General features: G+C 46.8%; 1 protein-coding gene across 1 annotated transcript in view; it reads left to right on the top strand.

Moving 5' to 3' along the window:
* Positions 1-11,505: 11,505 nt before the first annotated feature.
* Positions 11,506-13,215, top strand: part of PSD (pleckstrin and Sec7 domain containing) — a 95,440-nt gene continuing 93,730 nt past the window's right edge. The window contains 1 exon segment of the mRNA XM_033148643.1: positions 11,506-11,612. The gene's annotated coding sequence lies outside the window, so the exon portion shown is untranslated.

Here is a 13,215-nt window from a genome sequence, read left to right as displayed (position 1 = left end):
TGTTCAGGTAGACGTTTCCAGAAGAAAGTGTAGCCTTTTTCTTCCTTCAGTTGTCCCTTTCCTGCTCTTCAAGTTTCTTGAAGTGTTGCAATATCGATGTTAAAACGTCACTACTCTCTTGCAATGATGGCAGTCCTGCGTTTGGGACGCTCATTATCTGTGTTATCCAACAAAGTCCGTATATTCCAAGTTCCAAAGCTCAATTGTCTTTTATGACCCTACTGGGCGCAGTAATCCAGTCAGGGAAAATATATATATATATGGCACCTTTTCTAGCCTCTCCCCCCCTTTTGGGGTGACCAGAGTGGATCCTAAATAGGACTGCTCAGTCACGGATACAGTTGCCGAGCTACTCAACTGCCTCATTCCTTCAGTCAGAATGACTGAATCTGTATCCACCGCCCATGTGCCAGTTCATGACTAGAGGCTTTCAGATTTCATGGTCCTGCCCCCGTTACCATTTGCCAATCGTCATGGGACTTTTTTTGGTTTTGGGATGAGTTTTTGGAAAATGTCTGTGCATGAATTTGTTTTATATGTGTAGATCATTGCACACTGACCAATGCACAGTCTTCACAGTAAGGCTCTATTCTGATGGCAAGAGTATCTCAACAACCAGTAGATTCCTATCTGCTATAGCCTTCATCCACCTTCACAGCCTTTGTAACACGCCACTTATTATATTTCGCCTGTTCTGCCATTGAAGACTTCTTGGATCATTCTTTGTCTCGCTCCTCCCCTTTGAGATTACTGCCTTGGGTGACCCTGCTGGGAGTACAAGACTCCCAACAGCTTCACTCACAAGGATCATAGGAACATGCAACGATGAGGTTATGATCCAGTGAGTGAGGCATTTAAATAGTCAGACTTTAAAGTGGGCATTTAAAAAGGGAGCAATATATTTCACACACAAAAATAGGAGTTGGGTTAGAAAGAGTGTGAACTCTCCTTTTTGCTGATCCCTTTTGTTACTGGTTGGACATAACTGCTGTCCAGGGACACTAGGCTGTGGTATTAAAGCAGGGTGGGGGGAAATAAGTCACCACTTTTCCAGGGGCCACATGCCAATGTGGGTGGGATATTGACATCCATCTGTCTCGAGACAATGGAAGAGTGCACCACTGGGGGTAAAGTCAAATTGTTGAAGATTTACAGCTCCTGCTATGGCTCTGGAGACCAATACAGGAGAGACATGTTTTATTGCAGCTGGGGCAGATGAAGGTGTCCAGTTTTGCTGTTACAGGTGGGCCATGGCTTTTCTTCTCTCTGCTCCTCCCAGCGGTCATTTCTCCTCTGGTCACTTAGTGACCCTTGCTGTAACTTTTGCACCACCCTGACCCTATAAGTGCCAGGATTTCAACTCAAAAGCCGTGAGAAAGGTTGTTGTTGTTGTTGTTCGTACCTTTTCCCTGGTTCGAAGATGCTTGATGCCCTTTGCTTGTTCTCTGGTCCCTTTGGGGGCAAATAAGTGGATGAATCAAGCAACCTTGCTCATGAAAAATAAGTAAAAATAAATGCTTATCTATCTTCTTCAAGCGGGATGCTATTGCAGTCCGCTGAAGTTTTCTTGAATCAGAGACATGCCTCTTCCCTACCCAAAGAGCCAGTTTCTCACTGGCATCACAACAATTCTCCATCAGCACAGGTACCGGTAATTTTCTCACCTGAAGGATCTGAGCCAGTCCTGTCCATCCCTGGGGCAGTAGGCCACTCAAAAATGACGTGGATTTGGACTCATCCTCAGGACCAGTGCTAGGGTTTCTTGCGCCCTAGGCAGACCACCTTCTGGTGCCCCCCGCTGCCTGCCCCCCCGCCAAAGCCTGCTTTAGCGGGAGGTGGGGGTGGTGGAGAGGCAAGCAGCAGTTTCTCCGCTGTAGCAGAGAAGCTGCTGCTCACCCGTCCCACCGCCTGCCCCCCGCCAAAGCCTGCTTTAGCAGGAGCCGGGGGGGTGGTGGAGAGGCAAGCAGCAGTTTCTCTGCTGTAGTGGAGAAGCTGCTGCTTGCCCATCCCGCCCCCCGCCAAAGCCTGCTTTAGCAGGAGCTGGGGGGGGTGTAGGGGGCAAGCAGCACCTCTCCACTACAGCGGAGAAGCTGCTGCTCCCCCCCCCTCCCGCCCAAGCCTGGCCAGCGCCCCCTCCATTTTGGTGCCCTAGTTCGCCTTAATGGACACGCCGGCCCTGCTCATCCTTACAGGCCAAGGGATGGACTTTATGCTTTCAGGAGCCATGCCAAAATCCTCCTCTGCAGAGCTTTCTTTCTCCCTGAAACAAATACTCCAAAAACAAATACTTAGATTTTGCAATCTAAGACAGAGTGAGAAGGTGCTAAGGAACTGGAGGTTTGGTGTCTTAATTCTCTATATCGCTGCACTAAACTTGGGACACCTGACATGTCCAGGTTTAACATGAATTTGCTGTTACACGTAACTTGTGGAGGGTTCAACGTGGGGTTGGATCCACTGAGAATACCTTGTCAAAAGACCCTCTCAAACTTGGATATGGTTTTCTTCTGAGTATGCGCATGAAAGAGAAAGCAAGCCGTTTCACTTGAAGCATGTAAGCTGGTCCTGAAAATGATGTTTTGAGAATAATCCAGCCATGATTAGGGAGGGATGTTCCCCTATTATTCTGAATATACATGGGTAGTGACAGAATCAGAATACAGAAACCACGAAGAAATTCAGCTTACATTTTAAGAGATGTGATGTTTTTCTGTAGAATTCCCCCTGTAATGCCACAAAGCTCTAGCTAATAAAAATACTAGCTAACTTGACTGACCCAATAACTCCATGCTCCTGTTTGTCCCCTGATTTCAAGTCACAGATCTGAGATGGGTTTTTTTTGTCCCACCACTTTATCCTGGAAAACCCGCTGTTTCCTGCTGAATTGGAACAAACACCCATTGGGTGGGGGGCTGATGGGACCAAAAACAGCCTCTTGGACCCATCACTTGAAATCACGGGACAAACAGAAGTGTGGATGTGTGGATGGGCTGTAACTTCCTAGCTACCCCTCTCTTTTCCCTCTCTTAAGTCTGCTCAAATACCTACTTTTTCCAAAGACATCTGACAAGTGTTCCAGCAGGGGGAGGTGTCACAATGAAAGACATGTCACCATTACTGTTACTTAGCAACCTTGCTCAACAATTTACATTCATAGAATCATAGAATTGTTGAGTTGGAAGGTACCCCAAGGGTCATCAAGTCCAACCCCCTGCAGTACATTGTTCCTCTAAATATTAGTGTTTTATATCTTTCTATTTAATTCCGTTCATTTTTAATTACTTTTTTAAAAGATTCTGTATTCCAGTGCAGTGTGTCCAATCATAAAATCACAATATGAGAAAACAGCATAATCTCCTTCAAAGAAAAAATAAATAAATAAATAAATAAATAAATTTATTATATGTACCCCACCCACCTGGCTGAGTTTCCCCAGCCATTCTGGGCGGCTAAAAGAAAAACAATTTAAAAATAATAATAATACTTGAAGCAGAAGAGGCCACACCCAAAGTTTATAACCTGGTGCCAGAAATATTGTAGTGTACCTATTCCATGTGTGTTTTACTGCATTACTTATTCCATGCATGCTTTACTACATGAGCATTTCCAGTTTTCTCAGTTGCTGAAACCTTGGAGCCAAATACAGTGGTACCTTGGAAGTTGAACGGAATCCGTTCTGGAAGCCTGTTCGACTTCCAAAACGTTCGGAAACCAAGGCGCGGCTTCCGATTGGCTGCAGGAAGCTCCTGCAGCCAATTGGAAGCTGCAGAAGTCACATCAGACATTTGGGTTTCAAAGAACGTTCGCAAACCGGAACACTCACTTCTGGGTTTACGGTGTTTGGGAGCCAAAACGTTGGACTCGCAAGGCGTTCGAGATCCAAGGTACGACTGTATTTCAAATTGCTCAAAGGTTACAGAGTGGCGAGATATGGTTTTGGCATTTGCACATAAAGCGGATACAGAAACAATGAAAACATGTTTGCACCACAAAAATTTTAGGTTGACCCCTTTGGCACCCAGGCTGTTTTACTGCGATTAATTAATTGCCTGCTCTTCACCAGCAGGTTCCAGGGCAGATTGCAACAATTTAATATTCAGAATTAAAAACAGTTCAAACCTATTGCAGTCACAAGAATAGGGCGGGTCCTGAAAACACATCTCTCAGGTGTCAAAGGCCAGGTGTACCTTCAGCATTCATGGAAAGCTGTATTGTGAAGACGCTGGGCAGATACTTCTGTGGGGAAGGAATTCCACAATTTAGGGGCTGCCGCAGAGAATGCTCTCTCCTGGGCTATCATCCCCTGATCTACTGAGGGTGGCAGAACGACCAAATGGGTCCTCTCTGCTTATCTTAATGCCTGAGAGCCCCTCTAGGGAAGGATGCAGTCTCAGATATTTGGGACCCAAATAATTCACCTTACTGTGACCGGCTAGCTCAGTTGGTAGAGCATGAGGCTCTTAATTTCCAGGTGGTAAGTTCAAGCCCTGCATTGGGCAAAAGGTTCCTGCAATGCAGGGGGCTGGGTTAGATGAGCCTTGTGGTACCTTCCAACTCTACAATTCTATGATTCCACTACAGCCTAATAATTAGAGTTTTAATCCTTAAAGATCATTAAAGACCACAGCACTAAGTTTAAGAAGCAGGCAGTAACCCGCCCCCCCGCCCCCATATTTTAAGAAGAGGAGTATTTGGCGTCTGGTCACCTGTGTCCACACCCTATTTGGTTTTAATATAATAAAGAACTATCTCAGGCTTGCAATTCTGGTCTGAAATTGTTGCGTTGAGAAAAGGATAATCACTGTCCTTTCTTTCCCTGGCACATAACTTACCGGGTACAAATGTCAAATCTTCCTGAAAACTAGAATTGCTGCTGTTGACATTTCTGGATTTCTGGGCAAGGAACTCTGAAAATATCAACAATCAAACCAGAAATTCTTTCAAAGGGCCAACTAGAGTTAGATTTATATTAGCTTATTCCCCTAACCAATGGCACATTGGTTTTAAAAAAAAAGTTATCGTTGTTGTATCCCATTCAGAATGCTCTAAATGTGTTGTTAGCTTCTCAGCCACTTTCTGGCCAGTGTTTTGTGCAGCTGGTGCACTTTCTCTATACATTATTATGATTTCAGTTTCTATCCTGCCCTTCCTTCCAAAGCAGCCCAGGCTGGCAGACCTTTCAATAAAGAAACATTTTATTAAAATAAAATCTGAAAACAGTTTAAACATTCTAAAAACCCAGAGTTGCCAGGAACAGTGCCTTTCAGCCATCAAATGCATTATAAACATACTATATTTTGGAATTGCAATACAAACCAGGATGTTATGTTATACTGTATCTTGGAGGTTTGGACAGCATATTGCCTCCATGACATTTTCCGTTGAATGGCACTAACTGTTCATCAACTGTAACATTTGCAAACATCACCCTGGTTGTACACAGCAGCGAGCTTGTCTCTGGCACTGATAGTTCAGCATTAAAGCTGATAATCAAATATGAGGACTTGACTGATTCTTCTGAAGTGAGCAAGTCAATAACACATTTTGCAAAGATCTTCCCATGAACAGAGACAAGGTTTCAAATTCATTAAGTGCCTCGTGACATTTCAGGGGCTGAAAAAAATGACATTGTAATAGACAAATCACTCACTTCCTTTAACATCACCACAAATTATATTAGAGTCAACAGCACTCCATGAAATCTTTATACAAACCTGAAGTGTACACTTGTAAGAGGAGAGCCAGGAGTTGTGCTGTGTACAGAACTGCAGGATCAAGCTGAGAGTCAGAACAAAGAGAATTCACTGGAACACACAACCATAAAGATGACCACGGCTCCTTAACCAAACCTCAGTCCAAAGAGGAAACCTTTTTACAGCTCTTTCTATCTAAGAGAGTCAAGTGGACTGTCTGGGTGGGTGAAGTCAGTCTGGGAAATGCTCCAAGCAGCAGTTCTGTGGTTCATCCAGAAGAGGCAGCTGCAGACAGCTGAGGATTCCAGATCCTAGCCCTAATGATTTCTGACAAAATGATTGCTCACATTTCATTTCATTTCATGTCAGGCAGGATCGTATGCCAATGCCTCCATGGGCAGGTTATCTTCAACCCAAGACAAATGTTCTGGTCCAGAAAGGACAGAAAGCAAAGTCTTGCAAATCAGGAACAGGAGCTAGTACCATATAAAGCAGGTGGCCGGTCCACTGTCCCTCAGACCTTGTGGGGGGCTGGACTATATTTTGAAGGGGGGGAAAGAACAAATTCCTATGCCCCACAAATAACCCAGAGATGCATTTTGAATAAAAGGACACATTCTACTCATGTAAAAACACCAGGCAGGCCCCACAAATAACCCAGAGGTGCATTTTAAATAAAAGGACACATTCTACTTATGTAAAAACACACTGACTATCCGCGGGCTGGATTTAGAAGGTGATTGAGCCGGATCCAGCCCCCCAGGAATAGTTTGCCTGCCCATGTCTTATAGCATCACAGAGTTGGAAGGAATTTTTTGGCACTTCTTGCAGCTTGGCAGGCTGCATCGAACCCATGGATCACGAGTTAACCTTGATCTACATACTGACACATAGCTTGTAGACTAGGCATACTGGAGGATGATCTTATAGAATCATAGAGTTGGAAGGGAACCTCAGGATCATCTAATCCAGGGGTCAGCAAACATTTTCATCCACTGTCCTTCAGACCTTGTGGGGGGCCGGACTATATTTTTTTTTGGGGGGGGGGGAATGAACGAATTCCTATGCCCCACAAATAACCCAGAGGTGCATTTTAAATAAAAGGACACATTCTACTCATGTAAAAACACGCTGATTCCCGGACCATCTGCGGGCCGGATTTAGAAGGCGATTGGGCCAGATCCGGCCCCCGGGCCTTAGTTTGCCTACCCATGATATAAAGCCTTGAAAATCATACTATAAATTCAGTGGTCACGCTGCAAAATGCTTGATACAGGAAATAACAGAACTTTTAGCTCCTTGATGAAGCCATATATAATGGATCTCAGGGCTTTTACAGTAATTTCAGATTATTGGGTGTGCAAAATAATATTCTGTAGCAGAATGAGAGGAACTATCTAATAAATTCTAATATGTGCCTGCGACAGCCATGCAACCACGTTCCATATGGCACTGACAATAGCAAGGGAGGTTGGGAGGGAGTAGAGAGAAATTGTATTTTCCAAGCGACACAACATCCCATTTTAAGTGCTGAAAAAATACCATATCCCTGCAGCAGAAACATTTCCCCAGAAAACGGCATCTGATTTGACCACAATATCTTGGAAACCGCTGCATATTTTTGACTGCCTAGAAATGCCCTTGTAGGGCAGCGGCCATTGATAGCTGCTGTCTTTGCCCATGTGTTCCGGAGCTGTCCCTTCAGCACCACAGTAGCTTTTCCAGCCAAAGTCCCAGTACAGTGGTACCCTGTGTTACGTACGTGATCCGTTCCGGGTTGCGCCACGTAACGCGAACAAAGAAAAAACCCGGAAGTTTGCAGGGTTTTGCGCTTCTGCACATGCGCGAAGTGCGCAGAACGCTTCTGCACACCCGCACATTGTGCGCGCTCTGTGGAGGACTTCCGGGTTGTAGAGGTGAGTAACTCGAACGTACACAACACAGAGCGTACACAACACGAGGTATGACTGTACTGGGGTTTTTTACTTGGGTATGTATAAGTAGAAGGGATGCGGGTGGCGCTGTGGGTTAAACCACAGAGCCTAGGGCTTGCCGATCAGAAGGTCGGCGGTTTAAATCCCCACGATGGGGTGAGCTCCCGTTGCTCAGTCCCAGCTCCTACCCACCTAGCAGTTCGAAAGCACGTCAAAGTGCAAGTAGATAAATAGGTACCGCTCCGGCGGGATTGTAAACGGTATTTCCGTGCGCTGCTCTGGTTCGCTAGAAGCAGCTTAGTCATGCTGGCCACATAACCTGGAAGCTGTACACCGGCTCCCTTGGCCAGTAACGCGAGATGAGTGCCGCAACCCCAGAGTCAGACACGACTGGACCTAGTGGTCAGGGGTCCTTTTACCTTTATGTATAAGTAGAAGCCACACATACACCACCACCCAGAATGACTACCATGAATGGTAAACAGAAGCTCCGCAGCAGATATTGACACAGATGTTAAGAATTTCTACATGCTGCAGACAAAACTAAGATCACCAGTCACAGGGAACCCAATTTCTGAGGATGTGGAACTTTCAAAGCAGAGAGGTCCTTTTTGATGATGGAAATTCCTGCTCCGGCCCCCAAATAAAGCCTTAGATAGGAATTATTGTGAGGAAGAAGAGGATACCTTGTCCAGTAGGACACAATTAATACACCGTGAAGTCTCAGGTGGGAAGTTCCATTTGCTACAAGAATGAATAGATATGGAGTATACATGATGTAAAGGTAAAAGTAAAGGGACCCCTGACCATTAGGTCCAGTCGTGTCCGACTCTGGGGTTGCGACACTCATCTCGCGTTACTGGCCGAGGGAGCCGGCGTACAGCTTCCGGGTCATGTGGCCAGCATGACTAAGCCGCTTCTGGCGAACCAGAGAAGCACACGGAAACACCATTTACCTTCCCGCCGGAGCGGTACCTATTTATCTACTTGCACTTTGACGTGCTTTCGAACTGCTAGGTGGGTAGGAGCTGGGACCAAGCAACGGGAGCTCACCCTGTTGCAGGGATTCAAACCGCCGACCTTCTGATCGGCAATCCCTAGGCTCTGTGGTTTAACCCACAGAGCCACCCGCGTCCCTTGATATAAAGGGGGCAGCAAAAAGAAAGTCAGCTCTGGTGAGTTGAATCTGTCAGCTTTATTGTTTCCTTGCCAAATATGGGACTGTGTAGCAACAACGCAGCTGCATTATAGTCTCCATCACATGCATAAATCCACAATGCTTATTTAGCTGAAAGGAGTGAAATAAGGAAGATGGGCACTGTACTCTCTGCTGCCTTATGTGCAGTTACCATAACAACTCCACATAAGTCTTCAATAAAAATAGAAGCTATTATTCCCTCCTGCATTTGCTCTAGGTTTGGACAGCCTCAAAATAACTTATCTCAAAGATTTATATGATGCTTTTAAATGCAGTTAGTTTCCAAATCAGCATACACTTATTTTTTATGATTTAAACAGCAACCCAATGAAGTGCAATAGCAGCATTTGGTTTTTTTAAAAAAGCAGTATCTATTGCTTGATAAAAGCAAGAAAAATACTGATTGAAGTTTGAGCAAATAAGAAGTTTTAAGAACTGGCACCTAAAACTTAACAATGAAGGTGCCAGTCAGGTAGCTGTGGCACAACAAAAAGGCCCTCTCTTCTGTTGTCAGCTGCCTTGTCTTTGGAAGCAGAGGTACTAAGAGGTACTAAGAGGACAGATTGAGGTTTTAATACTGGGGGACTTAAAATCAGCTAAAATTGATCATTTAAATATTGGATGCATCACTTCATTACCTTTCCCATAGCTTTGCAGAAATGGAGAAAGATCATACTGGCAGAGAATATTACATCTAAAAGTTTGATTTCTGGGATTTATTTTTTAATCTCAGGTGAGATGTAAGAAAATACAGTGTGTCTATGAAAGAAGGATGGAGGAATCTGAATGTAAGGCGGGACGAAAAGGATAGGGAAGAAATATGCCAGAAGAATGCTTTTATTTATTTACGGTAAGTGGTTCCTTGAAGGAGATGATTTACAAGATTATGGGCACAACTATATGATGTGTATATGATATCTGCATATCTCCCCTGAAGGGCAAATAGCAGCTTTGGGGGAACAATATGAGGAAAGGTTAACAACATTCCCCTCCATCACCCATCCTCAATGTCCCACAGTGAAAATAAAATACATTTGCAAAAGAGGTAACGTGTTATGATGGCAAGTGGGAGGTGGTGGACAGAGTCTTTTACATATGCATAATGTACATACAAATTTATGCAGAGGTTTGGAAAAAGACTTGCCTTGTTTTGGATGGGACTAGAACAATTTCAGACACAACATCCCGCCATCTGAAACTAACTTTGAAAGATGAACAGTGGGGGATACTTTGGAATTTATTAACAGCAAGACTGTGTGGTTTGCCTCAGTCATGGAATAAAAGTCAAGTGACTGCAATTTTTTCAACATTTGGGTGGGCTGTCCCTTGTGGCTTAGGAGCTGATATCAGGACTAGTGGCATTGATGGGTGCTATTTGCCCAGTCTCGCCCTGGGTGACCTGATATAAGCCTGTGATGGGGTTCATTGAAGATTTTGTGTCATTGGTAACCAACGTAGAAGCATGGAATCGGGCATGTGACAGCAAGTGCTTCATTGACCATGCTGTGGAGCAGGGTATTTGGTGATTATTTTACATTGTGTTATGCTTTCTGAACTGTTGCCCTGTGGGAGGAGCATGCATTTACGGGATGGTGACTTGGAGTGTTCCCCATCCATTCCTTCCCATGCACATGCAATATTTCTGTCATATGCAATTTCCAAAGCCCTGGGGATTACATGGTCTGGTTGTGACCCACCCTAGCTTGGGCTGCTGGGCTCTCCAGTGCTCTTGGTAGTGTTACAAGCCTTCCTTGTTGTTTTGCTCCACTTCCTCTCTGCTTTGGGCTGTCCTGACCCATAGGGTTGACAACCACAATGACTTGGTTGTGACACAGTGTTTCAAGGAGACAGGAAGGTGAAGCAAAGCAGGATCAGCACCTTGGAGAGAAATCTTCAACTAAGTTTCAGAACCATGGACAGTGATCCTATAGCTGAGAGAAAACATGTTAGCAGCTACCGGTATGTCCTGGAGCAACTGGCAGATTTCTACAGCCAATAATAATAATAATAATAATAATAATAATAATAATAATAATTTATTATTTATACAGTACCTTGAGTTGGGTATGTTTATCCTGGAAAAGAGGAGACTGAGATACCATGGTCATCTTCAAATATCTAAAGGGCTGTCACATGGAAGATGGAGCAAGCTTATTTTCTCCTGCTCAGGAGGGTAGGACCTGAACCAATGACTTCAAGTTATAAGAAAGGAGATTCCCTGCATTGCGGAGGGTTAGTCTAGATGAGCCTTGGTGGTCCCTTCTTACGTCCCTTGAAGAAGTTTCTGAGGCATTGCCGGCTAGCTCAGTTGGTAGAGCATGAGGCCAAGGGGTGGGTCAGAGGCAAAGGCAGGGAGAAGAGCTGCCCTCCACTATTGGGCATCGCAGTCGAAACTGCCCTACTGGGCAAACGTGCAGCCCGCTACTGACCTTGGCTTACTACCCATGCACCGTGGGGCTCTAGCAGCTGCGGGGGAGGAGGAGGAGGAGAGGAGGACCCAGACTGCCACCTCGGCCACTGATTGGCTCCTTGCTAGTGTGTGTGTGTGGGGGGGTGTCCGAGTGGGCGTGGCGCATCCCGGGGAGGGCGGGGTCTCCGCGACCCAAGCGTGGCGCTGCTGGCCGCTACCTGCTGGTGGCTCCGCGCGCGCTGAGCGGGGCGGAGCGGCTGCGGCACCTTCCCCTCCACCAGCATCATACAAAACGCCTCCTGGTGGGGCGGGCGGCCCCTCGCCCGTGCTCAGGAGGAGGAGGAGGCGGGCGAGCCTGCAGCACCAGCCTGCCAGAGGTGAGTGGAGCCCGGGGAAAGGGGAGAGACAAAGGCGCCCGAGCTGCCCTGCGCTGCGCTGCGCTGCTCCCCCGGGCTGCCCGGAGCGCGACGCCTGTCATTGTCTCTTGCGCGGCGCCCGGAGATCTGCACTGGGGGAAGGCAGGCAGGCGGGCGAGGCTTTGCGTTTCCAGAATAGCAGGGAATTAGCTTGCCGAGGAAGAGAAGGACAGATGGAGGGAGGGAGGGAGCTGCAGACGGGCAAGCAGCGCGCGCGGGGGGGAGGGATCCTCGCTCTCGCTCTCTTTCTCCCAGTACTGGTGAGGTCCTTGAGTCTTGCGAAGCTCCATGAAGAGGGAATCCCCAGTGTGTATAGGAGCCAACCCCCAATAAAATATTTGTGGGGTCCAGCCCCCCCCCCCCGTTTGATAGGTATTGCCATTCAAATGGTGTGTGCTCCCTATGTCTTGTGATATGATTATGCGGGGTGGGGCTTCCCCCCCCCCAATATTTTATTCAAGTTGGCACCCTTGCAAGGGTTGGTGGGTGCATAGAGAGAGAGAGAAGCTGCCCCTTCTACACGCAGCCTTTGTGGCAGCTGGAAGATGCTCTGTCTGCATCCACCTGCAAGGGGGAGGGGTTGCTATGGTTAAATCATGCCTGGACTGCGCGGGAGGGGCTGCTCGGGAGTTTATTGAGCTGGGGTGGGGTAGAGGATTGGTGAAGTTTGCACCCAGCTGCTTGGACGGTGCTCTGTGGATGAGAGCTGGGTGGGTAGGATGAGGGGGGCCACGTCTGCATCCATCTCTGCAATAGCAGAGTACAGAAAGATTGAGATCTATGCATGGGAGCCACCTCCAGAGCTGCCAATGAGATGGCCATGGCCAGCAAATCGGGGGAAATGCCGTGAGAAGGGACTCTGGGGACACACCAGAGCTCCTTCAGCAAAGGAGCCAGATCCTAGGGGCCAAGGTGCTTTCACACACACCCCAATAAAATATTTGAGGGGGCCAACCCCCGCCCCAAAGTTGATGGGTATTGCCATTCAAATGCTGTGTGTGCAACGCAACATGTGATCAGTTATGCAGGCAGGGCTTACCTGGGCCAATATTTTGTTCAAGTTGACACCCCCAGCCTTCAGCTCTGTCAGAAGAATCTGCTGTAGTAGTAGGATATGGTGCAAGAGCACTGGTCCTGTGTCCGGAGCAAGCTGAGGATATGGGCAACCAAGGGGGGCAGGTGGCTAACTGCTGAGCAGCACCCACGCTGACTGCCTGTGGTGCATAGCCTGGAGTGATAGGGACCATGGCACCAGATGCCTTCCTTCCAGGCCATTTCGGGGTCAGCTTGGGAATTCTACCATCTACCTACAAAGGTAGTTGCTTCGTGCATCTGATGCTGTCATGGGCTGGCGCCCATCAAAGCTCTTGCCAGAATCAACAAATATGCTAAGACTCATTTCCTGGATGAAAAGGATGGCCTCAAGGTGTGCTGGCATCTTTCTCATAAGCAACCACGAGTACAGCTCAAAACTGCCCTGATGTTCATCCCCTGGGTTGGTGACTCAATAGAGCTGGACAGTTGCTTTAGCACATCCCAAATGGCTTCTTTGCTTGAAGTGGGA

This window comes from Lacerta agilis, chromosome 5 (assembly GCF_009819535.1).
Source record: "Lacerta agilis isolate rLacAgi1 chromosome 5, rLacAgi1.pri, whole genome shotgun sequence".
Classification (NCBI taxonomy): Eukaryota; Metazoa; Chordata; class Lepidosauria; order Squamata; family Lacertidae; genus Lacerta; species Lacerta agilis.
This window is presented reverse-complemented; position numbering and strand designations above follow the sequence as displayed.